The 20000-nt window shown below is 44.4% G+C and overlaps 48 non-coding genes and 1 pseudogene across 48 annotated transcripts; all 49 read left to right on the forward strand.

Moving 5' to 3' along the window:
- Window positions 1–247: 247 nt before the first annotated feature.
- On the forward strand, window positions 248–366 carry LOC121177866. Its single transcript, XR_005893389.1, has one exon. It is a non-coding gene; the product is annotated as a 5S ribosomal RNA (ribosomal RNA).
- A 284-nt stretch (window positions 367–650) lies between these two features.
- LOC121176702 lies at window positions 651–769 on the forward strand. The gene has a single exon (XR_005893044.1). It is a non-coding gene; the product is annotated as a 5S ribosomal RNA (ribosomal RNA).
- A 695-nt stretch (window positions 770–1464) lies between these two features.
- LOC121177187 lies at window positions 1465–1573 on the forward strand (annotated as a pseudogene).
- A 275-nt stretch (window positions 1574–1848) lies between these two features.
- LOC121176138 lies at window positions 1849–1967 on the forward strand. Its single transcript, XR_005892900.1, has one exon. It is a non-coding gene; the product is annotated as a 5S ribosomal RNA (ribosomal RNA).
- A 284-nt stretch (window positions 1968–2251) lies between these two features.
- On the forward strand, window positions 2252–2370 carry LOC121176977. The gene has a single exon (XR_005893139.1). It is a non-coding gene; the product is annotated as a 5S ribosomal RNA (ribosomal RNA).
- A 274-nt stretch (window positions 2371–2644) lies between these two features.
- Window positions 2645–2763, forward strand: LOC121177868. The gene has a single exon (XR_005893390.1). It is a non-coding gene; the product is annotated as a 5S ribosomal RNA (ribosomal RNA).
- A 275-nt stretch (window positions 2764–3038) lies between these two features.
- Window positions 3039–3157, forward strand: LOC121175475. Its single transcript, XR_005892718.1, has one exon. It is a non-coding gene; the product is annotated as a 5S ribosomal RNA (ribosomal RNA).
- A 275-nt stretch (window positions 3158–3432) lies between these two features.
- Window positions 3433–3551, forward strand: LOC121176480. Its single transcript, XR_005892993.1, has one exon. It is a non-coding gene; the product is annotated as a 5S ribosomal RNA (ribosomal RNA).
- A 275-nt stretch (window positions 3552–3826) lies between these two features.
- LOC121178389 lies at window positions 3827–3945 on the forward strand. The gene has a single exon (XR_005893619.1). It is a non-coding gene; the product is annotated as a 5S ribosomal RNA (ribosomal RNA).
- A 275-nt stretch (window positions 3946–4220) lies between these two features.
- LOC121175751 lies at window positions 4221–4339 on the forward strand. Its single transcript, XR_005892779.1, has one exon. It is a non-coding gene; the product is annotated as a 5S ribosomal RNA (ribosomal RNA).
- Window positions 4340–4623: 284 nt separating this feature from the next.
- Window positions 4624–4742, forward strand: LOC121177870. Its single transcript, XR_005893393.1, has one exon. It is a non-coding gene; the product is annotated as a 5S ribosomal RNA (ribosomal RNA).
- A 275-nt stretch (window positions 4743–5017) lies between these two features.
- On the forward strand, window positions 5018–5136 carry LOC121178567. Its single transcript, XR_005893791.1, has one exon. It is a non-coding gene; the product is annotated as a 5S ribosomal RNA (ribosomal RNA).
- Window positions 5137–5420: 284 nt separating this feature from the next.
- LOC121175480 lies at window positions 5421–5539 on the forward strand. Its single transcript, XR_005892720.1, has one exon. It is a non-coding gene; the product is annotated as a 5S ribosomal RNA (ribosomal RNA).
- A 275-nt stretch (window positions 5540–5814) lies between these two features.
- Window positions 5815–5933, forward strand: LOC121175763. The gene has a single exon (XR_005892781.1). It is a non-coding gene; the product is annotated as a 5S ribosomal RNA (ribosomal RNA).
- Window positions 5934–6217: 284 nt separating this feature from the next.
- Window positions 6218–6336, forward strand: LOC121177878. Its single transcript, XR_005893396.1, has one exon. It is a non-coding gene; the product is annotated as a 5S ribosomal RNA (ribosomal RNA).
- Window positions 6337–6611: 275 nt separating this feature from the next.
- On the forward strand, window positions 6612–6730 carry LOC121175770. The gene has a single exon (XR_005892782.1). It is a non-coding gene; the product is annotated as a 5S ribosomal RNA (ribosomal RNA).
- Window positions 6731–7014: 284 nt separating this feature from the next.
- LOC121175487 lies at window positions 7015–7133 on the forward strand. Its single transcript, XR_005892721.1, has one exon. It is a non-coding gene; the product is annotated as a 5S ribosomal RNA (ribosomal RNA).
- Window positions 7134–7408: 275 nt separating this feature from the next.
- Window positions 7409–7527, forward strand: LOC121177883. The gene has a single exon (XR_005893398.1). It is a non-coding gene; the product is annotated as a 5S ribosomal RNA (ribosomal RNA).
- A 284-nt stretch (window positions 7528–7811) lies between these two features.
- Window positions 7812–7930, forward strand: LOC121175493. Its single transcript, XR_005892722.1, has one exon. It is a non-coding gene; the product is annotated as a 5S ribosomal RNA (ribosomal RNA).
- A 275-nt stretch (window positions 7931–8205) lies between these two features.
- Window positions 8206–8324, forward strand: LOC121177887. Its single transcript, XR_005893399.1, has one exon. It is a non-coding gene; the product is annotated as a 5S ribosomal RNA (ribosomal RNA).
- A 284-nt stretch (window positions 8325–8608) lies between these two features.
- LOC121175499 lies at window positions 8609–8727 on the forward strand. The gene has a single exon (XR_005892723.1). It is a non-coding gene; the product is annotated as a 5S ribosomal RNA (ribosomal RNA).
- Window positions 8728–9002: 275 nt separating this feature from the next.
- Window positions 9003–9121, forward strand: LOC121176982. The gene has a single exon (XR_005893140.1). It is a non-coding gene; the product is annotated as a 5S ribosomal RNA (ribosomal RNA).
- A 274-nt stretch (window positions 9122–9395) lies between these two features.
- LOC121178390 lies at window positions 9396–9514 on the forward strand. The gene has a single exon (XR_005893620.1). It is a non-coding gene; the product is annotated as a 5S ribosomal RNA (ribosomal RNA).
- A 275-nt stretch (window positions 9515–9789) lies between these two features.
- LOC121175776 lies at window positions 9790–9908 on the forward strand. Its single transcript, XR_005892783.1, has one exon. It is a non-coding gene; the product is annotated as a 5S ribosomal RNA (ribosomal RNA).
- Window positions 9909–10192: 284 nt separating this feature from the next.
- Window positions 10193–10311, forward strand: LOC121177892. The gene has a single exon (XR_005893400.1). It is a non-coding gene; the product is annotated as a 5S ribosomal RNA (ribosomal RNA).
- Window positions 10312–10586: 275 nt separating this feature from the next.
- LOC121178568 lies at window positions 10587–10705 on the forward strand. Its single transcript, XR_005893792.1, has one exon. It is a non-coding gene; the product is annotated as a 5S ribosomal RNA (ribosomal RNA).
- A 284-nt stretch (window positions 10706–10989) lies between these two features.
- On the forward strand, window positions 10990–11108 carry LOC121175510. Its single transcript, XR_005892725.1, has one exon. It is a non-coding gene; the product is annotated as a 5S ribosomal RNA (ribosomal RNA).
- A 275-nt stretch (window positions 11109–11383) lies between these two features.
- Window positions 11384–11502, forward strand: LOC121175783. Its single transcript, XR_005892784.1, has one exon. It is a non-coding gene; the product is annotated as a 5S ribosomal RNA (ribosomal RNA).
- A 284-nt stretch (window positions 11503–11786) lies between these two features.
- On the forward strand, window positions 11787–11905 carry LOC121177895. Its single transcript, XR_005893401.1, has one exon. It is a non-coding gene; the product is annotated as a 5S ribosomal RNA (ribosomal RNA).
- A 275-nt stretch (window positions 11906–12180) lies between these two features.
- LOC121178569 lies at window positions 12181–12299 on the forward strand. The gene has a single exon (XR_005893793.1). It is a non-coding gene; the product is annotated as a 5S ribosomal RNA (ribosomal RNA).
- A 284-nt stretch (window positions 12300–12583) lies between these two features.
- LOC121175517 lies at window positions 12584–12702 on the forward strand. Its single transcript, XR_005892727.1, has one exon. It is a non-coding gene; the product is annotated as a 5S ribosomal RNA (ribosomal RNA).
- A 275-nt stretch (window positions 12703–12977) lies between these two features.
- On the forward strand, window positions 12978–13096 carry LOC121177901. The gene has a single exon (XR_005893402.1). It is a non-coding gene; the product is annotated as a 5S ribosomal RNA (ribosomal RNA).
- Window positions 13097–13380: 284 nt separating this feature from the next.
- On the forward strand, window positions 13381–13499 carry LOC121175521. The gene has a single exon (XR_005892728.1). It is a non-coding gene; the product is annotated as a 5S ribosomal RNA (ribosomal RNA).
- Window positions 13500–13774: 275 nt separating this feature from the next.
- Window positions 13775–13893, forward strand: LOC121177906. Its single transcript, XR_005893403.1, has one exon. It is a non-coding gene; the product is annotated as a 5S ribosomal RNA (ribosomal RNA).
- Window positions 13894–14177: 284 nt separating this feature from the next.
- LOC121175527 lies at window positions 14178–14296 on the forward strand. Its single transcript, XR_005892729.1, has one exon. It is a non-coding gene; the product is annotated as a 5S ribosomal RNA (ribosomal RNA).
- Window positions 14297–14571: 275 nt separating this feature from the next.
- Window positions 14572–14690, forward strand: LOC121177913. Its single transcript, XR_005893404.1, has one exon. It is a non-coding gene; the product is annotated as a 5S ribosomal RNA (ribosomal RNA).
- Window positions 14691–14974: 284 nt separating this feature from the next.
- On the forward strand, window positions 14975–15093 carry LOC121175535. Its single transcript, XR_005892732.1, has one exon. It is a non-coding gene; the product is annotated as a 5S ribosomal RNA (ribosomal RNA).
- A 275-nt stretch (window positions 15094–15368) lies between these two features.
- On the forward strand, window positions 15369–15487 carry LOC121176989. The gene has a single exon (XR_005893142.1). It is a non-coding gene; the product is annotated as a 5S ribosomal RNA (ribosomal RNA).
- Window positions 15488–15761: 274 nt separating this feature from the next.
- LOC121178392 lies at window positions 15762–15880 on the forward strand. The gene has a single exon (XR_005893622.1). It is a non-coding gene; the product is annotated as a 5S ribosomal RNA (ribosomal RNA).
- A 275-nt stretch (window positions 15881–16155) lies between these two features.
- LOC121175788 lies at window positions 16156–16274 on the forward strand. The gene has a single exon (XR_005892785.1). It is a non-coding gene; the product is annotated as a 5S ribosomal RNA (ribosomal RNA).
- Window positions 16275–16558: 284 nt separating this feature from the next.
- On the forward strand, window positions 16559–16677 carry LOC121177917. The gene has a single exon (XR_005893405.1). It is a non-coding gene; the product is annotated as a 5S ribosomal RNA (ribosomal RNA).
- A 275-nt stretch (window positions 16678–16952) lies between these two features.
- Window positions 16953–17071, forward strand: LOC121178570. Its single transcript, XR_005893794.1, has one exon. It is a non-coding gene; the product is annotated as a 5S ribosomal RNA (ribosomal RNA).
- A 284-nt stretch (window positions 17072–17355) lies between these two features.
- On the forward strand, window positions 17356–17474 carry LOC121175538. The gene has a single exon (XR_005892733.1). It is a non-coding gene; the product is annotated as a 5S ribosomal RNA (ribosomal RNA).
- A 275-nt stretch (window positions 17475–17749) lies between these two features.
- Window positions 17750–17868, forward strand: LOC121175794. The gene has a single exon (XR_005892786.1). It is a non-coding gene; the product is annotated as a 5S ribosomal RNA (ribosomal RNA).
- A 284-nt stretch (window positions 17869–18152) lies between these two features.
- LOC121177923 lies at window positions 18153–18271 on the forward strand. The gene has a single exon (XR_005893406.1). It is a non-coding gene; the product is annotated as a 5S ribosomal RNA (ribosomal RNA).
- Window positions 18272–18546: 275 nt separating this feature from the next.
- Window positions 18547–18665, forward strand: LOC121178571. Its single transcript, XR_005893795.1, has one exon. It is a non-coding gene; the product is annotated as a 5S ribosomal RNA (ribosomal RNA).
- A 284-nt stretch (window positions 18666–18949) lies between these two features.
- LOC121175544 lies at window positions 18950–19068 on the forward strand. Its single transcript, XR_005892734.1, has one exon. It is a non-coding gene; the product is annotated as a 5S ribosomal RNA (ribosomal RNA).
- A 275-nt stretch (window positions 19069–19343) lies between these two features.
- On the forward strand, window positions 19344–19462 carry LOC121177934. The gene has a single exon (XR_005893409.1). It is a non-coding gene; the product is annotated as a 5S ribosomal RNA (ribosomal RNA).
- Window positions 19463–19746: 284 nt separating this feature from the next.
- Window positions 19747–19865, forward strand: LOC121175551. The gene has a single exon (XR_005892735.1). It is a non-coding gene; the product is annotated as a 5S ribosomal RNA (ribosomal RNA).
- The last annotated feature ends 135 nt before the right edge of the window (window positions 19866–20000 follow it).

Genomic DNA, 20000 nt, shown 5'->3' on the forward strand with positions numbered 1-20000 from the left:
CCCTAGATCACTGTGTGTCTGAGCCGGTGTTGGATAAAAATGGACTTGTAGGTAATCAAAGATAGTAAGAAACTTTATCAGATGATGAGTAGTCAGAAAATTCTTTTTAGGTGGAAAAGCTCATTTTTCGTGGCTTCTTGTGCTTGGATTTGTGGAGAAATCCAGATGATCAATGTCCCTATTCAACATTGGATTTCTTCGTGGAGTTTTAGCATGTATAAAGAGCCTGTTTATAGGGTTTGCTGTTGCTTACGGCCATACCACCCTGAGCACGCCCGATCTCGTCTGATCTCGGAAGCTAAGCAGGGTAGGGCCTGGTTAGTACTTGGATGGGAGACCGCCTGGGAATACCAGGTGCTGTAAGCCTTTTATCCCCATCTTTGAGAATGAAGCAAAACGCCATCCCTAGATCACTGTGTGTCTGAGCCGGTGTTGGATAAAAATGGACTTGTAGGTAATCAAAGATAGTAAGAAACTTTATCAAATGATGAGTAGTCAGAAAATTCTTGTTAGGTGGAAAAGCTCATTTTTCGTGGCTTCTTGTGCTTGGATTTGTGGAGAAATCCAGATGATCAATGTCCCTATTCAACATTGGATTTCTTCGTGGCGTTTTAGCATGTATAAAGAGCCTGTTTATAGGGTTTGCTGTTGCTTACGGCCATACCACCCTGAGCACGCCCGATCTCGTCTGATCTCGGAAACTAAGCAGGGTAGGGCCTGGTTAGTACTTGGATGGGAGACCGCCTGGGAATACCAAGTGCTGTAAGCCTTTTATCCCCATCTTTGAGAAACACCATCCCTAGATCACTGTGTGTCTGAGCCGGTGTTGGATAAAAATGGACTTGTAGGTAATCAAAGATAGTAAGAAACTTTATCAGATGATGAGTAGTCAGAAAATTCTTGTTAGGTGGAAAAGCTCATTTTTCGTGGCTTCTTGTGCTTGGATTTGTGGAGAAATCCAGATGATCAATGTCCCTATTCAACATTGGATTTCTTCGTGGCATTTTAGCATGTATACTTGGATGGGAGACCGCCTGGGAATACCAGGTGCTGGAAGCCTTTTAGGCGTTAGGTGGAAAAGCTCATTTTTCGTGGCTTCTTGTGCTTGGATTTGTGGAGAAATCCAGATGATCAATGTCCCTATTCAACACTGGATTTGGATGGGAGACCGCTGTAAGCCTTTTATCCCCATCTTTGAGAATGAAGCAAAACGCCGTCCCTAGATCACTGTGTGTCTGAGCCGGTGTTGGATAAAAATGGACTTGTAGGTAATCAAAGATAGTAAGAAACTTTATCAGATGATGAGTAGTCAGAAAATTCTTGTTAGGTGGAAAAGCTCATTTTTCGTGGCTTCTTGTGCTTGGATTTGTGGAGAAATCCAGATGATCAATGTCCCTATTCAACATTGGATTTCTTCGTGGCGTTTTAGCATGTATAAAGAGCCTGTTTATAGGGTTTGCTGTTGCTTACGGCCATACCACCCTGAGCACGCCTGATCTCGGAAACTAAGCAGGGTAGGGCCTGGTTAGTACTTGGATGGGAGACCGCCTGGGAATACCAGGTGCTGTAAGCCTTTTATCCCCATCTTTGAGAAACACCATCCCTAGATCACTGTGTGTCTGAGCCGGTGTTGGATAAAAATGGACTTGTAGGTAATCAAAGATAGTAAGAAACTTTATCAGATGATGAGTAGTCAGAAAATTCTTGTTAGGTGGAAAAGCTCATTTTTCGTGGCTTCTTGTGCTTGGATTTGTGGAGAAATCCAGATGATCAATGTCCCTATTCAACATTGGATTTCTTCGTGGCGTTTTAGCATGTATAAAGAGCCTGTTTATAGGGTTTGCTGTTGCTTACGGCCATACCACCCTGAGCACGCCCGATCTCGTCTGATTTTGGAAGCTAAGCAGGGTAGGGCCTGGTTAGTACTTGGATGGGAGACCGCCTGGGAATACCAGGTGCTGTAAGCCTTTTATCCCCATCTTTGAGAATGAAGCAAAACGCCATCCCTCGATCACTGTGTGTCTGAGCCGGTGTTGGATAAAAATGGACTTGTAGGTAATCAAAGATAGTAAGAAACTTTATCGGATGATGAGTAGTCAGAAAATTCTTGTTAGGTGGAAAAGCTCATTTTTCGTGGCTTCTTGTGCTTGGATTTGTGGAGAAATCCAGATGATCAATGTCCCTATTCAACATTGGATTTCTTCGTGGCGTTTTAGCATGTATAAAGAGCCTGTTTATAGGGTTTGCTGTTGCTTACGGCCATACCACCCTGAGCACGCCCGATCTCGTCTGATCTCGGAAGCTAAGCAGCGTAGGGCCTGGTTAGTACTTGGATGGGAGACCGCCTGGGAATACCAGGTGCTGTATCCTTTTATCCCCATCTTTGAGAAACACCATCCCTAGATCACTGTGTGTCTGAGCCGGTGTTGGATAAAAATGGACTTGTAGGTAATCAAAGATAGTAAGAAACTTTATCAGATGATGAGTAGTCAGAAAATTCTTGTTAGGTGGAAAAGCTCATTTTTCGTGGCTTCTTGTGCTTGGATTTGTGGAGAAATCCAGATGATCAATGTCCCTATTCAACATTGGATTTCTTCGTGGCGTTTTAGCATGTATAAAGAGCCTGTTTATAGGGTTTGCTGTTGCTTACGGCCATACCACCCTGAGCACGCCCGATCTCGTCTGATCTCGGAAGCTAAGCAGGGTAGGGCCTGGTTAGTACTTGGATGGGAGACCGCCTGGGAATACCAGGTGCTGTAAGCCTTTTATCCCCATCTTTGAGAAACACCATCCCTAGATCACTGTGTGTCTGAGCCGGTGTTGGATAAAAATGGACTTGTAGGTAATCAAAGATAGTAAGAAACTTTATCAGATGATGAGTAGTCAGAAAATTCTTGTTAGGTGGAAAAGCTCATTTTTCGTGGCTTCTTGTGCTTGGATTTGTGGAGAAATCCAGATGATCAATGTCCCTATTCAACATTGGATTTCTTCGTGGCGTTTTAGCATGTATAAAGAGCCTGTTTATAGGGTTTGCTGTTGCTTACGGCCATACCACCCTGAGCACGCCCGATCTCGTCTGATCTCGGAAACTAAGCAGGGTAGGGCCTGGTTAGTACTTGGATGGGAGACCGCCTGGGAATACCAGGTGCTGTAAGCCTTTTATCCCCATCTTTGAGAAACACCATCCCTAGATCACTGTGTGTCTGAGCCGGTGTTGGATAAAAATGGACTTGTAGGTAATCAAAGATAGTAAGAAACTTTATCAGATGATGAGTAGTCAGAAAATTCTTTTTAGGTGGAAAAGCTCATTTTTCGTGGCTTCTTGTGCTTGGATTTGTGGAGAAATCCAGATGATCAATGTCCCTATTCAACATTGGATTTCTTCGTGGCGTTTTAGCATGTATAAAGAGCCTGTTTATAGGGTTTGCTGTTGCTTACGGCCATACCACCCTGAGCACGGGCGATCTCGTCTGATCTCGGAAGCTAAGCAGGGTAGGGCCTGGTTAGTACTTGGATGGGAGACCGCCTGGGAATACCAGGTGCTGTAAGCCTTTTATCCCCATCTTTGAGAAACACCATCCCTAGATCACTGTGTGTCTGAGCCGGTGTTGGATAAAAATGGACTTGTAGGTAATCAAAGATAGTAAGAAACTTTATCAGATGATGAGTAGTCAGAAAATTCTTGTTAGGTGGAAAAGCTCATTTTTCGTGGCTTCTTGTGCTTGGATTTGTGGAGAAATCCAGATGATCAATGTCCCTATTCAACATTGGATTTCTTCGTGGCGTTTTAGCATGTATAAAGAGCCTGTTTATAGGGTTTGCTGTTGCTTACAGCCATACCACCCTGAGCACGCCCGATCTCGTCTGATCTCGGAAGCTAAGCAGGGTAGGGCCTGGTTAGTACTTGGATGGGAGACCGCCTGGGAATACCAGGTGCTGTAAGCCTTTTATCCCCATCTTTGAGAAACACCATCCCTAGATCACTGTGTGTCTGAGCCGGTGTTGGATAAAAATGGACTTGTAGGTAATCAAAGATAGTAAGAAACTTTATCAGATGATGAGTAGTCAGAAAATTCTTGTTAGGTGGAAAAGCTCATTTTTCGTGGCTTCTTGTGCTTGGATTTGTGGAGAAGTCCAGATGATCAATGTCCCTATTCAACATTGGATTTGTTTGTGGCGTTTTAGCATGTATAAAGAGCCTGTTTATAGGGTTTGCTGTTGCTTACGGCCATACCACCCTGAGCACGCCCGATCTAGTCTGATCTCGGAAGCTAAGCAGGGTAGGGCCTGGTTAGTACTTGGATGGGAGACCGCCTGGGAATACCAGGTGCTGTAAGCCTTTTATCCCCATCTTTGAGAATGAAGCAAAACGCCATCCCTAGATCACTGTGTGTCTGAGCCGGTGTTGGATAAAAATGGACTTGTAGGTAATCAAAGATAGTAAGAAACTTTATCAGATGATGAGTAGTCAGAAAATTCTTGTTAGGTGGAAAAGCTCATTTTTCGTGGCTTCTTGTGCTTGGATTTGTGGAGAAATCCAGATGATCAATGTCCCTATTCAACATTGGATTTCTTCGTGGCGTTTTAGCATGTATAAAGAGCCTGTTTATAGGGTTTGCTGTTGCTTACGGCCATACCACCCTGAGCACGCCCGATCTCGTCTGATCTCGGAAGCTAAGCAGGGTAGGGCCTGGTTAGTACTTGGATGGGAGACCGCCTGGGAATACCAGGTGCTGTAAGCCTTTTATCCCCATCTTTGAGAAACACCATCCCTAGATCACTGTGTGTCTGAGCCGGTGTTGGATAAAAATGGACTTGTAGGTAATCAAAGATAGTAAGAAACTTTATCAGATGATGAGTAGTCAGAAAATTCTTGTTAGGTGGAAAAGCTCATTTTTCGTGGCTTCTTGTGCTTGGATTTGTGGAGAAGTCCAGATGATCAATGTCCCTATTCAACATTGGATTTCTTCGTGGCGTTTTAGCATGTATAAAGAGCCTGTTTATAGGGTTTGCTGTTGCTTACGGCCATACCACCCTGAGCACGCCCGATCTTGTCTGATCTCGGAAGCTAAGCAGGGTAGGGCCTGGTTAGTACTTGGATGGGAGACCGCCTGGGAATACCAGGTGCTGTAAGCCTTTTATCCCCATCTTTGAGAATGAAGCAAAACGCCATCCCTAGATCACTGTGTGTCTGAGCCGGTGTTGGATAAAAATGGACTTGTAGGTAATCAAAGATAGTAAGAAACTTTATCAGATGATGAGTAGTCAGAAAATTCTTGTTAGGTGGAAAAGCTCATTTTTCGTGGCTTCTTGTGCTTGGATTTGTGGAGAAATCCAGATGATCAATGTCCCTATTCAACATTGGATTTGTTTGTGGCGTTTTAGCATGTATAAAGAGCCTGTTTATAGGGTTTGCTGTTGCTTACGGCCATACCACCCTGAGCACGCCCGATCTCGTCTGATCTCGGAAACTAAGCAGGGTAGGGCCTGGTTAGTACTTGGATGGGAGACCGCCTGGGAATACCAGGTGCTGTAAGCCTTTTATCCCCATCTTTGAGAAACACCATCCCTAGATCACTGTGTGTCTGAGCCGGTGTTGGATAAAAATGGACTTGTAGGTAATCAAAGATAGTAAGAAACTTTATCAGATGATGAGTAGTCAGAAAATTCTTGTTAGGTGGAAAAGCTCATTTTTCGTGGCTTCTTGTGCTTGGATTTGTGGAGAAGTCCAGATGATCAATGTCCCTATTCAACATTGGATTTGTTTGTGGCGTTTTAGCATGTATAAAGAGCCTGTTTATAGGGTTTGATGTTGCTTACGGCCATACCACCCTGAGCACGCCCGATCTAGTCTGATCTCGGAAGCTAAGCAGGGTAGGGCCTGGTTAGTACTTGGATGGGAGACCGCCTGGGAATACCAGGTGCTGTAAGCCTTTTATCCCCATCTTTGAGAATGAAGCAAAACGCCATCCCTAGATCACTGTGTGTCTGAGCCGGTGTTGGATAAAAATGGACTTGTAGGTAATCAAAGATAGTAAGAAACTTTATCAGATGATGAGTAGTCAGAAAATTCTTGTTAGGTGGAAAAGCTCATTTTTCGTGGCTTCTTGTGCTTGGATTTGTGGAGAAATCCAGATGATCAATGTCCCTATTCAACATTGGATTTCTTCGTGGCGTTTTAGCATGTATAAAGAGCCTGTTTATAGGGTTTGCTGTTGCTTACGGCCATACCACCCTGAGCACGCCCGATCTCGTCTGATCTCGGAAGCTAAGCAGGGTAGGGCCTGGTTAGTACTTGGATGGGAGACCGCCTGGGAATACCAGGTGCTGTAAGCCTTTTATCCCCATCTTTGAGAAACACCATCCCTAGATCACTGTGTGTCTGAGCCGGTGTTGGATAAAAATGGACTTGTAGGTAATCAAAGATAGTAAGAAACTTTATCAGATGATGAGTAGTCAGAAAATTCTTGTTAGGTGGAAAAGCTCATTTTTCGTGGCTTCTTGTGCTTGGATTTGTGGAGAAGTCCAGATGATCAATGTCCCTATTCAACATTGGATTTCTTCGTGGCGTTTTAGCATGTATAAAGAGCCTGTTTATAGGGTTTGCTGTTGCTTACGGCCATACCACCCTGAGCACGCCCGATCTAGTCTGATCTCGGAAGCTAAGCAGGGTAGGGCCTGGTTAGTACTTGGATGGGAGACCGCCTGGGAATACCAGGTGCTGTAAGCCTTTTATCCCCATCTTTGAGAATGAAGCAAAACGCCATCCCTAGATCACTGTGTGTCTGAGCCGGTGTTGGATAAAAATGGACTTGTAGGTAATCAAAGATAGTAAGAAACTTTATCAGATGATGAGTAGTCAGAAAATTCTTGTTAGGTGGAAAAGCTCATTTTTCGTGGCTTCTTGTGCTTGGATTTGTGGAGAAATCCAGATGATCAATGTCCCTATTCAACATTGGATTTGTTTGTGGCGTTTTAGCATGTATAAAGAGCCTGTTTATAGGGTTTGCTGTTGCTTACGGCCATACCACCCTGAGCACGCCCGATCTCGTCTGATCTCGGAAACTAAGCAGGGTAGGGCCTGGTTAGTACTTGGATGGGAGACCGCCTGGGAATACCAGGTGCTGTAAGCCTTTTATCCCCATCTTTGAGAAACACCATCCCTAGATCACTGTGTGTCTGAGCCGGTGTTGGATAAAAATGGACTTGTAGGTAATCAAAGATAGTAAGAAACTTTATCAGATGATGAGTAGTCAGAAAATTCTTGTTAGGTGGAAAAGCTCATTTTTCGTGGCTTCTTGTGCTTGGATTTGTGGAGAAGTCCAGATGATCAATGTCCCTATTCAACATTGGATTTGTTTGTGGCGTTTTAGCATGTATAAAGAGCCTGTTTATAGGGTTTGCTGTTGCTTACGGCCATACCACCCTGAGCACGCCCGATCTCGTCTGATCTCGGAAGCTAAGCAGGGTAGGGCCTGGTTAGTACTTGGATGGGAGACCGCCTGGGAATACCAGGTGCTGTAAGCCTTTTATCCCCATCTTTGAGAATGAAGCAAAACGCCATCCCTAGATCACTGTGTGTCTGAGCCGGTGTTGGATAAAAATGGACTTGTAGGTAATCAAAGATAGTAAGAAACTTTATCAGATGATGAGTAGTCAGAAAATTCTTGTTAGGTGGAAAAGCTCATTTTTCGTGGCTTCTTGTGCTTGGATTTGTGGAGAAATCCAGATGATCAATGTCCCTATTCAACATTGGATTTGTTTGTGGCGTTTTAGCATGTATAAAGAGCCTGTTTATAGGGTTTGCTGTTGCTTACGGCCATACCACCCTGAGCACGCCCGATCTCGTCTGATCTCGGAAACTAAGCAGGGTAGGGCCTGGTTAGTACTTGGATGGGAGACCGCCTGGGAATACCAGGTGCTGTAAGCCTTTTATCCCCATCTTTGAGAAACACCATCCCTAGATCACTGTGTGTCTGAGCCGGTGTTGGATAAAAATGGACTTGTAGGTAATCAAAGATAGTAAGAAACTTTATCAGATGATGAGTAGTCAGAAAATTCTTGTTAGGTGGAAAAGCTCATTTTTCGTGGCTTCTTGTGCTTGGATTTGTGGAGAAGTCCAGATGATCAATGTCCCTATTCAACATTGGATTTGTTTGTGGCGTTTTAGCATGTATAAAGAGCCTGTTTATAGGGTTTGCTGTTGCTTACGGCCATACCACCCTGAGCACGCCCGATCTCGTCTGATCTCGGAAGCTAAGCAGGGTAGGGCCTGGTTAGTACTTGGATGGGAGACCGCCTGGGAATACCAGGTGCTGTAAGCCTTTTATCCCCATCTTTGAGAATGAAGCAAAACGCCATCCCTAGATCACTGTGTGTCTGAGCCGGTGTTGGATAAAAATGGACTTGTAGGTAATCAAAGATAGTAAGAAACTTTATCAGATGATGAGTAGTCAGAAAATTCTTGTTAGGTGGAAAAGCTCATTTTTCGTGGCTTCTTGTGCTTGGATTTGTGGAGAAATCCAGATGATCAATGTCCCTATTCAACATTGGATTTCTTCGTGGCGTTTTAGCATGTATAAAGAGCCTGTTTATAGGGTTTGCTGTTGCTTACGGCCATACCACCCTGAGCACGCCCGATCTCGTCTGATCTCGGAAACTAAGCAGGGTAGGGCCTGGTTAGTACTTGGATGGGAGACCGCCTGGGAATACCAGGTGCTGTAAGCCTTTTATCCCCATCTTTGAGAAACACCATCCCTAGATCACTGTGTGTCTGAGCCGGTGTTGGATAAAAATGGACTTGTAGGTAATCAAAGATAGTAAGAAACTTTATCAGATGATGAGTAGTCAGAAAATTCTTGTTAGGTGGAAAAGCTCATTTTTCGTGGCTTCTTGTGCTTGGATTTGTGGAGAAATCCAGATGATCAATGTCCCTATTCAACATTGGATTTCTTCGTGGCGTTTTAGCATGTATAAAGAGCCTGTTTATAGGGTTTGCTGTTGCTTACGGCCATACCACCCTGAGCACGCCCGATCTCGTCTGATCTCGGAAGCTAAGCAGCGTAGGGCCTGGTTAGTACTTGGATGGGAGACCGCCTGGGAATACCAGGTGCTGTATCCTTTTATCCCCATCTTTGAGAAACACCATCCCTAGATCACTGTGTGTCTGAGCCGGTGTTGGATAAAAATGGACTTGTAGGTAATCAAAGATAGTAAGAAACTTTATCAGATGATGAGTAGTCAGAAAATTCTTGTTAGGTGGAAAAGCTCATTTTTCGTGGCTTCTTGTGCTTGGATTTGTGGAGAAATCCAGATGATCAATGTCCCTATTCAACATTGGATTTCTTCGTGGCGTTTTAGCATGTATAAAGAGCCTGTTTATAGGGTTTGCTGTTGCTTACAGCCATACCACCCTGAGCACGCCCGATCTCGTCTGATCTCGGAAGCTAAGCAGGGTAGGGCCTGGTTAGTACTTGGATGGGAGACCGCCTGGGAATACCAGGTGCTGTAAGCCTTTTATCCCCATCTTTGAGAAACACCATCCCTAGATCACTGTGTGTCTGAGCCGGTGTTGGATAAAAATGGACTTGTAGGTAATCAAAGATAGTAAGAAACTTTATCAGATGATGAGTAGTCAGAAAATTCTTGTTAGGTGGAAAAGCTCATTTTTCGTGGCTTCTTGTGCTTGGATTTGTGGAGAAGTCCAGATGATCAATGTCCCTATTCAACATTGGATTTGTTTGTGGCGTTTTAGCATGTATAAAGAGCCTGTTTATAGGGTTTGCTGTTGCTTACGGCCATACCACCCTGAGCACGCCCGATCTAGTCTGATCTCGGAAGCTAAGCAGGGTAGGGCCTGGTTAGTACTTGGATGGGAGACCGCCTGGGAATACCAGGTGCTGTAAGCCTTTTATCCCCATCTTTGAGAATGAAGCAAAACGCCATCCCTAGATCACTGTGTGTCTGAGCCGGTGTTGGATAAAAATGGACTTGTAGGTAATCAAAGATAGTAAGAAACTTTATCAGATGATGAGTAGTCAGAAAATTCTTGTTAGGTGGAAAAGCTCATTTTTCGTGGCTTCTTGTGCTTGGATTTGTGGAGAAATCCAGATGATCAATGTCCCTATTCAACATTGGATTTCTTCGTGGCGTTTTAGCATGTATAAAGAGCCTGTTTATAGGGTTTGCTGTTGCTTACGGCCATACCACCCTGAGCACGCCCGATCTCGTCTGATCTCGGAAGCTAAGCAGGGTAGGGCCTGGTTAGTACTTGGATGGGAGACCGCCTGGGAATACCAGGTGCTGTAAGCCTTTTATCCCCATCTTTGAGAAACACCATCCCTAGATCACTGTGTGTCTGAGCCGGTGTTGGATAAAAATGGACTTGTAGGTAATCAAAGATAGTAAGAAACTTTATCAGATGATGAGTAGTCAGAAAATTCTTGTTAGGTGGAAAAGCTCATTTTTCGTGGCTTCTTGTGCTTGGATTTGTGGAGAAGTCCAGATGATCAATGTCCCTATTCAACATTGGATTTCTTCGTGGCGTTTTAGCATGTATAAAGAGCCTGTTTATAGGGTTTGCTGTTGCTTACGGCCATACCACCCTGAGCACGCCCGATCTTGTCTGATCTCGGAAGCTAAGCAGGGTAGGGCCTGGTTAGTACTTGGATGGGAGACCGCCTGGGAATACCAGGTGCTGTAAGCCTTTTATCCCCATCTTTGAGAATGAAGCAAAACGCCATCCCTAGATCACTGTGTGTCTGAGCCGGTGTTGGATAAAAATGGACTTGTAGGTAATCAAAGATAGTAAGAAACTTTATCAGATGATGAGTAGTCAGAAAATTCTTGTTAGGTGGAAAAGCTCATTTTTCGTGGCTTCTTGTGCTTGGATTTGTGGAGAAATCCAGATGATCAATGTCCCTATTCAACATTGGATTTGTTTGTGGCGTTTTAGCATGTATAAAGAGCCTGTTTATAGGGTTTGCTGTTGCTTACGGCCATACCACCCTGAGCACGCCCGATCTCGTCTGATCTCGGAAACTAAGCAGGGTAGGGCCTGGTTAGTACTTGGATGGGAGACCGCCTGGGAATACCAGGTGCTGTAAGCCTTTTATCCCCATCTTTGAGAAACACCATCCCTAGATCACTGTGTGTCTGAGCCGGTGTTGGATAAAAATGGACTTGTAGGTAATCAAAGATAGTAAGAAACTTTATCAGATGATGAGTAGTCAGAAAATTCTTGTTAGGTGGAAAAGCTCATTTTTCGTGGCTTCTTGTGCTTGGATTTGTGGAGAAGTCCAGATGATCAATGTCCCTATTCAACATTGGATTTGTTTGTGGCGTTTTAGCATGTATAAAGAGCCTGTTTATAGGGTTTGATGTTGCTTACGGCCATACCACCCTGAGCACGCCCGATCTAGTCTGATCTCGGAAGCTAAGCAGGGTAGGGCCTGGTTAGTACTTGGATGGGAGACCGCCTGGGAATACCAGGTGCTGTAAGCCTTTTATCCCCATCTTTGAGAATGAAGCAAAACGCCATCCCTAGATCACTGTGTGTCTGAGCCGGTGTTGGATAAAAATGGACTTGTAGGTAATCAAAGATAGTAAGAAACTTTATCAGATGATGAGTAGTCAGAAAATTCTTGTTAGGTGGAAAAGCTCATTTTTCGTGGCTTCTTGTGCTTGGATTTGTGGAGAAATCCAGATGATCAATGTCCCTATTCAACATTGGATTTCTTCGTGGCGTTTTAGCATGTATAAAGAGCCTGTTTATAGGGTTTGCTGTTGCTTACGGCCATACCACCCTGAGCACGCCCGATCTCGTCTGATCTCGGAAGCTAAGCAGGGTAGGGCCTGGTTAGTACTTGGATGGGAGACCGCCTGGGAATACCAGGTGCTGTAAGCCTTTTATCCCCATCTTTGAGAAACACCATCCCTAGATCACTGTGTGTCTGAGCCGGTGTTGGATAAAAATGGACTTGTAGGTAATCAAAGATAGTAAGAAACTTTATCAGATGATGAGTAGTCAGAAAATTCTTGTTAGGTGGAAAAGCTCATTTTTCGTGGCTTCTTGTGCTTGGATTTGTGGAGAAGTCCAGATGATCAATGTCCCTATTCAACATTGGATTTCTTCGTGGCGTTTTAGCATGTATAAAGAGCCTGTTTATAGGGTTTGCTGTTGCTTACGGCCATACCACCCTGAGCACGCCCGATCTTGTCTGATCTCGGAAGCTAAGCAGGGTAGGGCCTGGTTAGTACTTGGATGGGAGACCGCCTGGGAATACCAGGTGCTGTAAGCCTTTTATCCCCATCTTTGAGAATGAAGCAAAACGCCATCCCTAGATCACTGTGTGTCTGAGCCGGTGTTGGATAAAAATGGACTTGTAGGTAATCAAAGATAGTAAGAAACTTTATCAGATGATGAGTAGTCAGAAAATTCTTGTTAGGTGGAAAAGCTCATTTTTCGTGGCTTCTTGTGCTTGGATTTGTGGAGAAATCCAGATGATCAATGTCCCTATTCAACATTGGATTTGTTTGTGGCGTTTTAGCATGTATAAAGAGCCTGTTTATAGGGTTTGCTGTTGCTTACGGCCATACCACCCTGAGCACGCCCGATCTCGTCTGATCTCGGAAACTAAGCAGGGTAGGGCCTGGTTAGTACTTGGATGGGAGACCGCCTGGGAATACCAGGTGCTGTAAGCCTTTTATCCCCATCTTTGAGAAACACCATCCCTAGATCACTGTGTGTCTGAGCCGGTGTTGGATAAAAATGGACTTGTAGGTAATCAAAGATAGTAAGAAACTTTATCAGATGATGAGTAGTCAGAAAATTCTTGTTAGGTGGAAAAGCTCATTTTTCGTGGCTTCTTGTGCTTGGATTTGTGGAGAAGTCCAGATGATCAATGTCCCTATTCAACATTGGATTTGTTTGTGGCGTTTTAGCATGTATAAAGAGCCTGTTTATAGGGTTTGCTGTTGCTTACGGCCATACCACCCTGAGCACGCCCGATCTCGTCTGATCTCGGAAGCTAAGCAGGGTAGGGCCTGGTTAGTACTTGGATGGGAGACCGCCTGGGAATACCAGGTGCTGTAAGCCTTTTATCCCCATCTTTGAGAATGAAGCAAAACGCCATCCCTAGATCACTGTGTGTCTGAGCCGGTGTTGGATAAAAATGGACTTGTAGGTAATCAAAGATAGTAAGAAACTTTATCAGATGATGAGTAGTCAGAAAATTCTTGTTAGGTGGAAAAGCTCATTTTTCGTGGCTTCTTGTGCTTGGATTTGTGGAGAAATCCAGATGATCAATGTCCCTATTCAACATTGGATTTGTTTGTGGCGTTTTAGCATGTATAAAGAGCCTGTTTATAAGGTTTGCTGTTGCTTACGGCCATACCACCCTGAGCACGCCCGATCTCGTCTGATCTCGGAAACTAAGCAGGGTAGGGCCTGGTTAGTACTTGGATGGGAGACCGCCTGGGAATACCAGGTGCTGTAAGCCTTTTATCCCCATCTTTGAGAAACACCATCCCTAGATCACTGTGTGTCTGAGCCGGTGTTGGATAAAAATGGACTTGTAGGTAATCAAAGATAGTAAGAAACTTTATCAGATGATGAGTAGTCAGAAAATTCTTGTTAGGTGGAAAAGCTCATTTTTCGTGGCTTCTTGTGCTTGGATTTGTGGAGAAGTCCAGATGATCAATGTCCCTATTCAACATTGGATTTGTTTGTGGCGTTTTAGCATGTATAAAGAGCCTGTTTATAGGGTTTGCTGTTGCTTACGGCCATACCACCCTGAGCACGCCCGATCTCGTCTGATCTCGGAAGCTAAGCAGGGTAGGGCCTGGTTAGTACTTGGATGGGAGACCGCCTGGGAATACCAGGTGCTGTAAGCCTTTTATCCCCATCTTTGAGAATGAAGCAAAACGCCATCCCTAGATCACTGTGTGTCTGAGCCGGTGTTGGATAAAAATGGACTTGTAGGTAATCAAAGATAGTAAGAAACTTTATCAGATGATGAGTAGTCAGAAAATTCTTGTTAGGTGGAAAAGCTCATTTTTCGTGGCTTCTTGTGCTTGGATTTGTGGAGAAATCCAGATGATCAATGTCCCTATTCAACATTGGATTTCTTCGTGGCGTTTTAGCATGTATAAAGAGCCTGTTTATAGGGTTTGCTGTTGCTTACGGCCATACCACCCTGAGCACGCCCGATCTCGTCTGATCTCGGAAACTAAGCAGGGTAGGGCCTGGTTAGTACTTGGATGGGAGACCGCCTGGGAATACCAGGTGCTGTAAGCCTTTTATCCCCATCTTTGAGAAACACCATCCCTAGATCACTGTGTGTCTGAGCCGGTGTTGGATAAAAATGGACTTGTAGGTAATCAAAGATAGTAAGAAACTTTATCAGATGATGAGTAGTCAGAAAATTCTTGTTAGGTGGAAAAGCTCATTTTTCGTGGCTTCTTGTGCTTGGATTTGTGGAGAAGTCCAGATGATCAATGTCCCTATTCAACATTGGATTTGTTTGTGGCGTTTTAGCATGTATAAAGAGCCTGTTTATAGGGTTTGCTGTTGCTTACGGCCATACCACCCTGAGCACGCCCGATCTCGTCTGATCTCGGAAGCTAAGCAGGGTAGGGCCTGGTTAGTACTTGGATGGGAGACCGCCTGGGAATACCAGGTGCTGTAAGCCTTTTATCCCCATCTTTGAGAATGAAGCAAAACGCCATCCCTAGATCACTGTGTGTCTGAGCCGGTGTTGGATAAAAATGGACTTGTAGGTAATCAAAGATAGTAAGAAACTTTATCAGATGATGAGTAGTCAGAAAATTCTTGTTAGGTGGAAAAGCTCATTTTTCGTGGCTTCTTGTGCTTGGATTTGTGGAGAAATCCAGATGATCAATGTCCCTATTCAACATTGGATTTCTTCGTGGCGTTTTAGCATGTATAAAGAGCCTGTTTATAGGGTTTGCTGTTGCTTACGGCCATACCACCCTGAGCACGCCCGATCTCGTCTGATCTCGGAAACTAAGCAGGGTAGGGCCTGGTTAGTACTTGGATGGGAGACCGCCTGGGAATACCAGGTGCTGTAAGCCTTTTATCCCCATCTTTGAGAAACACCATCCCTAGATCACTGTGTGTCTGAGCCGGTGTTGGATAAAAATGGACTTGTAGGTAATCAAAGATAGTAAGAAACTTTATCAGATGATGAGTAGTCAGAAAATTCTTGTTAGGTGGAAAAGCTCATTTTTCGTGGCTTCTTGTGCTTGGATTTGTGGAGAAATCCAGATGATCAATGTCCCTATTCAACATTGGATTTCTTCGTGGCGTTTTAGCATGTATAAAGAGCCTGTTTATAGGGTTTGCTGTTGCTTACGGCCATACCACCCTGAGCACGCCCGATCTCGTCTGATCTCGGAAGCTAAGCAGCGTAGGGCCTGGTTAGTACTTGGATGGGAGACCGCCTGGGAATACCAGGTGCTGTATCCTTTTATCCCCATCTTTGAGAAACACCATCCCTAGATCACTGTGTGTCTGAGCCGGTGTTGGATAAAAATGGACTTGTAGGTAATCAAAGATAGTAAGAAACTTTATCAGATGATGAGTAGTCAGAAAATTCTTGTTAGGTGGAAAAGCTCATTTTTCGTGGCTTCTTGTGCTTGGATTTGTGGAGAAATCCAGATGATCAATGTCCCTATTCAACATTGGATTTCTTCGTGGCGTTTTAGCATGTATAAAGAGCCTGTTTATAGGGTTTGCTGTTGCTTACAGCCATACCACCCTGAGCACGCCCGATCTCGTCTGATCTCGGAAGCTAAGCAGGGTAGGGCCTGGTTAGTACTTGGATGGGAGACCGCCTGGGAATACCAGGTGCTGTAAGCCTTTTATCCCCATCTTTGAGAAACACCATCCCTAGATCACTGTGTGTCTGAGCCGGTGTTGGATAAAAATGGACTTGTAGGTAATCAAAGATAGTAAGAAACTTTATCAGATGATGAGTAGTCAGAAAATTCTTGTTAGGTGGAAAAGCTCATTTTTCGTGGCTTCTTGTGCTTGGATTTGTGGAGAAGTCCAGATGATCAATGTCCCTATTCAACATTGGATTTGTTTGTGGCGTTTTAGCATGTATAAAGAGCCTGTTTATAGGGTTTGCTGTTGCTTACGGCCATACCACCCTGAGCACGCCCGATCTAGTCTGATCTCGGAAGCTAAGCAGGGTAGGGCCTGGTTAGTACTTGGATGGGAGACCGCCTGGGAATACCAGGTGCTGTAAGCCTTTTATCCCCATCTTTGAGAATGAAGCAAAACGCCATCCCTAGATCACTGTGTGTCTGAGCCGGTGTTGGATAAAAATGGACTTGTAGGTAATCAAAGATAGTAAGAAACTTTATCAGATGATGAGTAGTCAGAAAATTCTTGTTAGGTGGAAAAGCTCATTTTTCGTGGCTTCTTGTGCTTGGATTTGTGGAGAAATCCAGATGATCAATGTCCCTATTCAACATTGGATTTCTTCGTGGCGTTTTAGCATGTATAAAGAGCCTGTTTATAGGGTTTGCTGTTGCTTACGGCCATACCACCCTGAGCACGCCCGATCTCGTCTGATCTCGGAAGCTAAGCAGGGTAGGGCCTGGTTAGTACTTGGATGGGAGACCGCCTGGGAATACCAGGTGCTGTAAGCCTTTTATCCCCATCTTTGAGAAACACCATCCCTAGATCACTGTGTGTCTGAGCCGGTGTTGGATAAAAATGGACTTGTAGGTAATCAAAGATAGTAAGAAACTTTATCAGATGATGAGTAGTCAGAAAATTCTTGTTAGGTGGAAAAGCTCATTTTTCGTGGCTTCTTGTGCTTGGATTTGTGGAGAAGTCCAGATGATCAATGTCCCTATTCAACATTGGATTTCTTCGTGGCGTTTTAGCATGTATAAAGAGCCTGTTTATAGGGTTTGCTGTTGCTTACGGCCATACCACCCTGAGCACGCCCGATCTTGTCTGATCTCGGAAGCTAAGCAGGGTAGGGCCTGGTTAGTACTTGGATGGGAGACCGCCTGGGAATACCAGGTGCTGTAAGCCTTTTATCCCCATCTTTGAGAATGAAGCAAAACGCCATCCCTAGATCACTGTGTGTCTGAGCCGGTGTTGGATAAAAATGGACTTGTAGGTAATCAAAGATAGTAAGAAACTTTATCAGATGATGAGTAGTCAGAAAATTCTTGTTAGGTGGAAAAGCTCATTTTTCGTGGCTTCTTGTGCTTGGATTTGTGGAGAAATCCAGATGATCAATGTCCCTATTCAACATTGGATTTGTTTGTGGCGTTTTAGCATGTATAAAGAGCCTGTTTATAGGGTTTGCTGTTGCTTACGGCCATACCACCCTGAGCACGCCCGATCTCGTCTGATCTCGGAAACTAAGCAGGGTAGGGCCTGGTTAGTACTTGGATGGGAGACCGCCTGGGAATACCAGGTGCTGTAAGCCTTTTATCCCCATCTTTGAGAAACACCATCCCTAGATCACTGTGTGTCTGAGCCGGTGTTGGATAAAAATGGACTTGTAGGTAATCAAAGATAGTAAGAAACTTTATCAGATGATGAGTAGTCAGAAAATTCTTGTTAGGTGGAAAAGCTCATTTTTCGTGGCTTCTTGTGCTTGGATTTGTGGAGAAGTCCAGATGATCAATGTCCCTATTCAACATTGGATTTGTTTGTGGCGTTTTAGCATGTATAAAGAGCCTGTTTATAGGGTTTGATGTTGCTTACGGCCATACCACCCTGAGCACGCCCGATCTAGTCTGATCTCGGAAGCTAAGCAGGGTAGGGCCTGGTTAGTACTTGGATGGGAGACCGCCTGGGAATACCAGGTGCTGTAAGCCTTTTATCCCCATCTTTGAGAATGAAGCAAAACGCCATCCCTAGATCACTGTGTGTCTGAGCCGGTGTTGGATAAAAATGGACTTGTAGGTAATCAAAGATAGTAAGAAACTTTATCAGATGATGAGTAGTCAGAAAATTCTTGTTAGGTGGAAAAGCTCATTTTTCGTGGCTTCTTGTGCTTGGATTTGTGGAGAAATCCAGATGATCAATGTCCCTATTCAACATTGGATTTCTTCGTGGCGTTTTAGCATGTATAAAGAGCCTGTTTATAGGGTTTGCTGTTGCTTACGGCCATACCACCCTGAGCACGCCCGATCTCGTCTGATCTCGGAAGCTAAGCAGGGTAGGGCCTGGTTAGTACTTGGATGGGAGACCGCCTGGGAATACCAGGTGCTGTAAGCCTTTTATCCCCATCTTTGAGAAACACCATCCCTAGATCACTGTGTGTCTGAGCCGGTGTTGGATAAAAATGGACTTGTAGGTAATCAAAGATAGTAAGAAACTTTATCAGATGATGAGTAGTCAGAAAATTCTTGTTAGGTGGAAAAGCTCATTTTTCGTGGCTTCTTGTGCTTGGATTTGTGGAGAAGTCCAGATGATCAATGTCCCTATTCAACATTGGATTTCTTCGTGGCGTTTTAGCATGTATAAAGAGCCTGTTTATAGGGTTTGCTGTTGCTTACGGCCATACCACCCTGAGCACGCCCGATCTTGTCTGATCTCGGAAGCTAAGCAGGGTAGGGCCTGGTTAGTACTTGGATGGGAGACCGCCTGGGAATACCAGGTGCTGTAAGCCTTTTATCCCCATCTTTGAGAATGAAGCAAAACGCCATCCCTAGATCACTGTGTGTCTGAGCCGGTGTTGGATAAAAATGGACTTGTAGGTAATCAAAGATAGTAAGAAACTTTATCAGATGATGAGTAGTCAGAAAATTCTTGTTAGGTGGAAAAGCTCATTTTTCGTGGCTTCTTGTGCTTGGATTTGTGGAGAAATCCAGATGATCAATGTCCCTATTCAACATTGGATTTGTTTGTGGCGTTTTAGCATGTATAAAGAGCCTGTTTATAGGGTTTGCTGTTGCTTACGGCCATACCACCCTGAGCACGCCCGATCTCGTCTGATCTCGGAAACTAAGCAGGGTAGGGCCTGGTTAGTACTTGGATGGGAGACCGCCTGGGAATACCAGGTGCTGTAAGCCTTTTATCCCCATCTTTGAGAAACACCATCCCTAGATCACTGTGTGTCTGAGCCGGTGTTGGATAAAAATGGACTTGTAGGTAATCAAAGATAGTAAGAAACTTTATCAGATGATGAGTAGTCAGAAAATTCTTGTTAGGTGGAAAAGCTCATTTTTCGTGGCTTCTTGTGCTTGGATTTGTGGAGAAGTCCAGATGATCAATGTCCCTATTCAACATTGGATTTGTTTGTGGCGTTTTAGCATGTATAAAGAGCCTGTTTATAGGGTTTGCTGTTGCTTACGGCCATACCACCCTGAGCACGCCCGATCTCGTCTGATCTCGGAAGCTAAGCAGGGTAGGGCCTGGTTAGTACTTGGATGGGAGACCGCCTGGGAATACCAGGTGCTGTAAGCCTTTTATCCCCATCTTTGAGAATGAAGCAAAACGCCATCCCTAGATCACTGTGTGTCTGAGCCGGTGTTGGATAAAAATGGACTTGTAGGTAATCAAAGATAGTAAGAAACTTTATCAGATGATGAGTAGTCAGAAAATTCTTGTTAGGTGGAAAAGCTCATTTTTCGTGGCTTCTTGTGCTTGGATTTGTGGAGAAATCCAGATGATCAATGTCCCTATTCAACATTGGATTTGTTTGTGGCGTTTTAGCATGTATAAAGAGCCTGTTTATAAGGTTTGCTGTTGCTTACGGCCATACCACCCTGAGCACGCCCGATCTCGTCTGATCTCGGAAACTAAGCAGGGTAGGGCCTGGTTAGTACTTGGATGGGAGACCGCCTGGGAATACCAGGTGCTGTAAGCCTTTTATCCCCATCTTTGAGAAACACCATCCCTAGATCACTGTGTGTCTGAGCCGGTGTTGGATAAAAATGGACTTGTAGGTAATCAAAGATAGTAAGAAACTTTATCAGATGATGAGTAGTCAGAAAATTCTTGT

The sequence above is a fragment of the Toxotes jaculatrix genome, chromosome 2 (assembly GCF_017976425.1).
Source record: "Toxotes jaculatrix isolate fToxJac2 chromosome 2, fToxJac2.pri, whole genome shotgun sequence".
Classification (NCBI taxonomy): Eukaryota; Metazoa; Chordata; class Actinopteri; family Toxotidae; genus Toxotes; species Toxotes jaculatrix.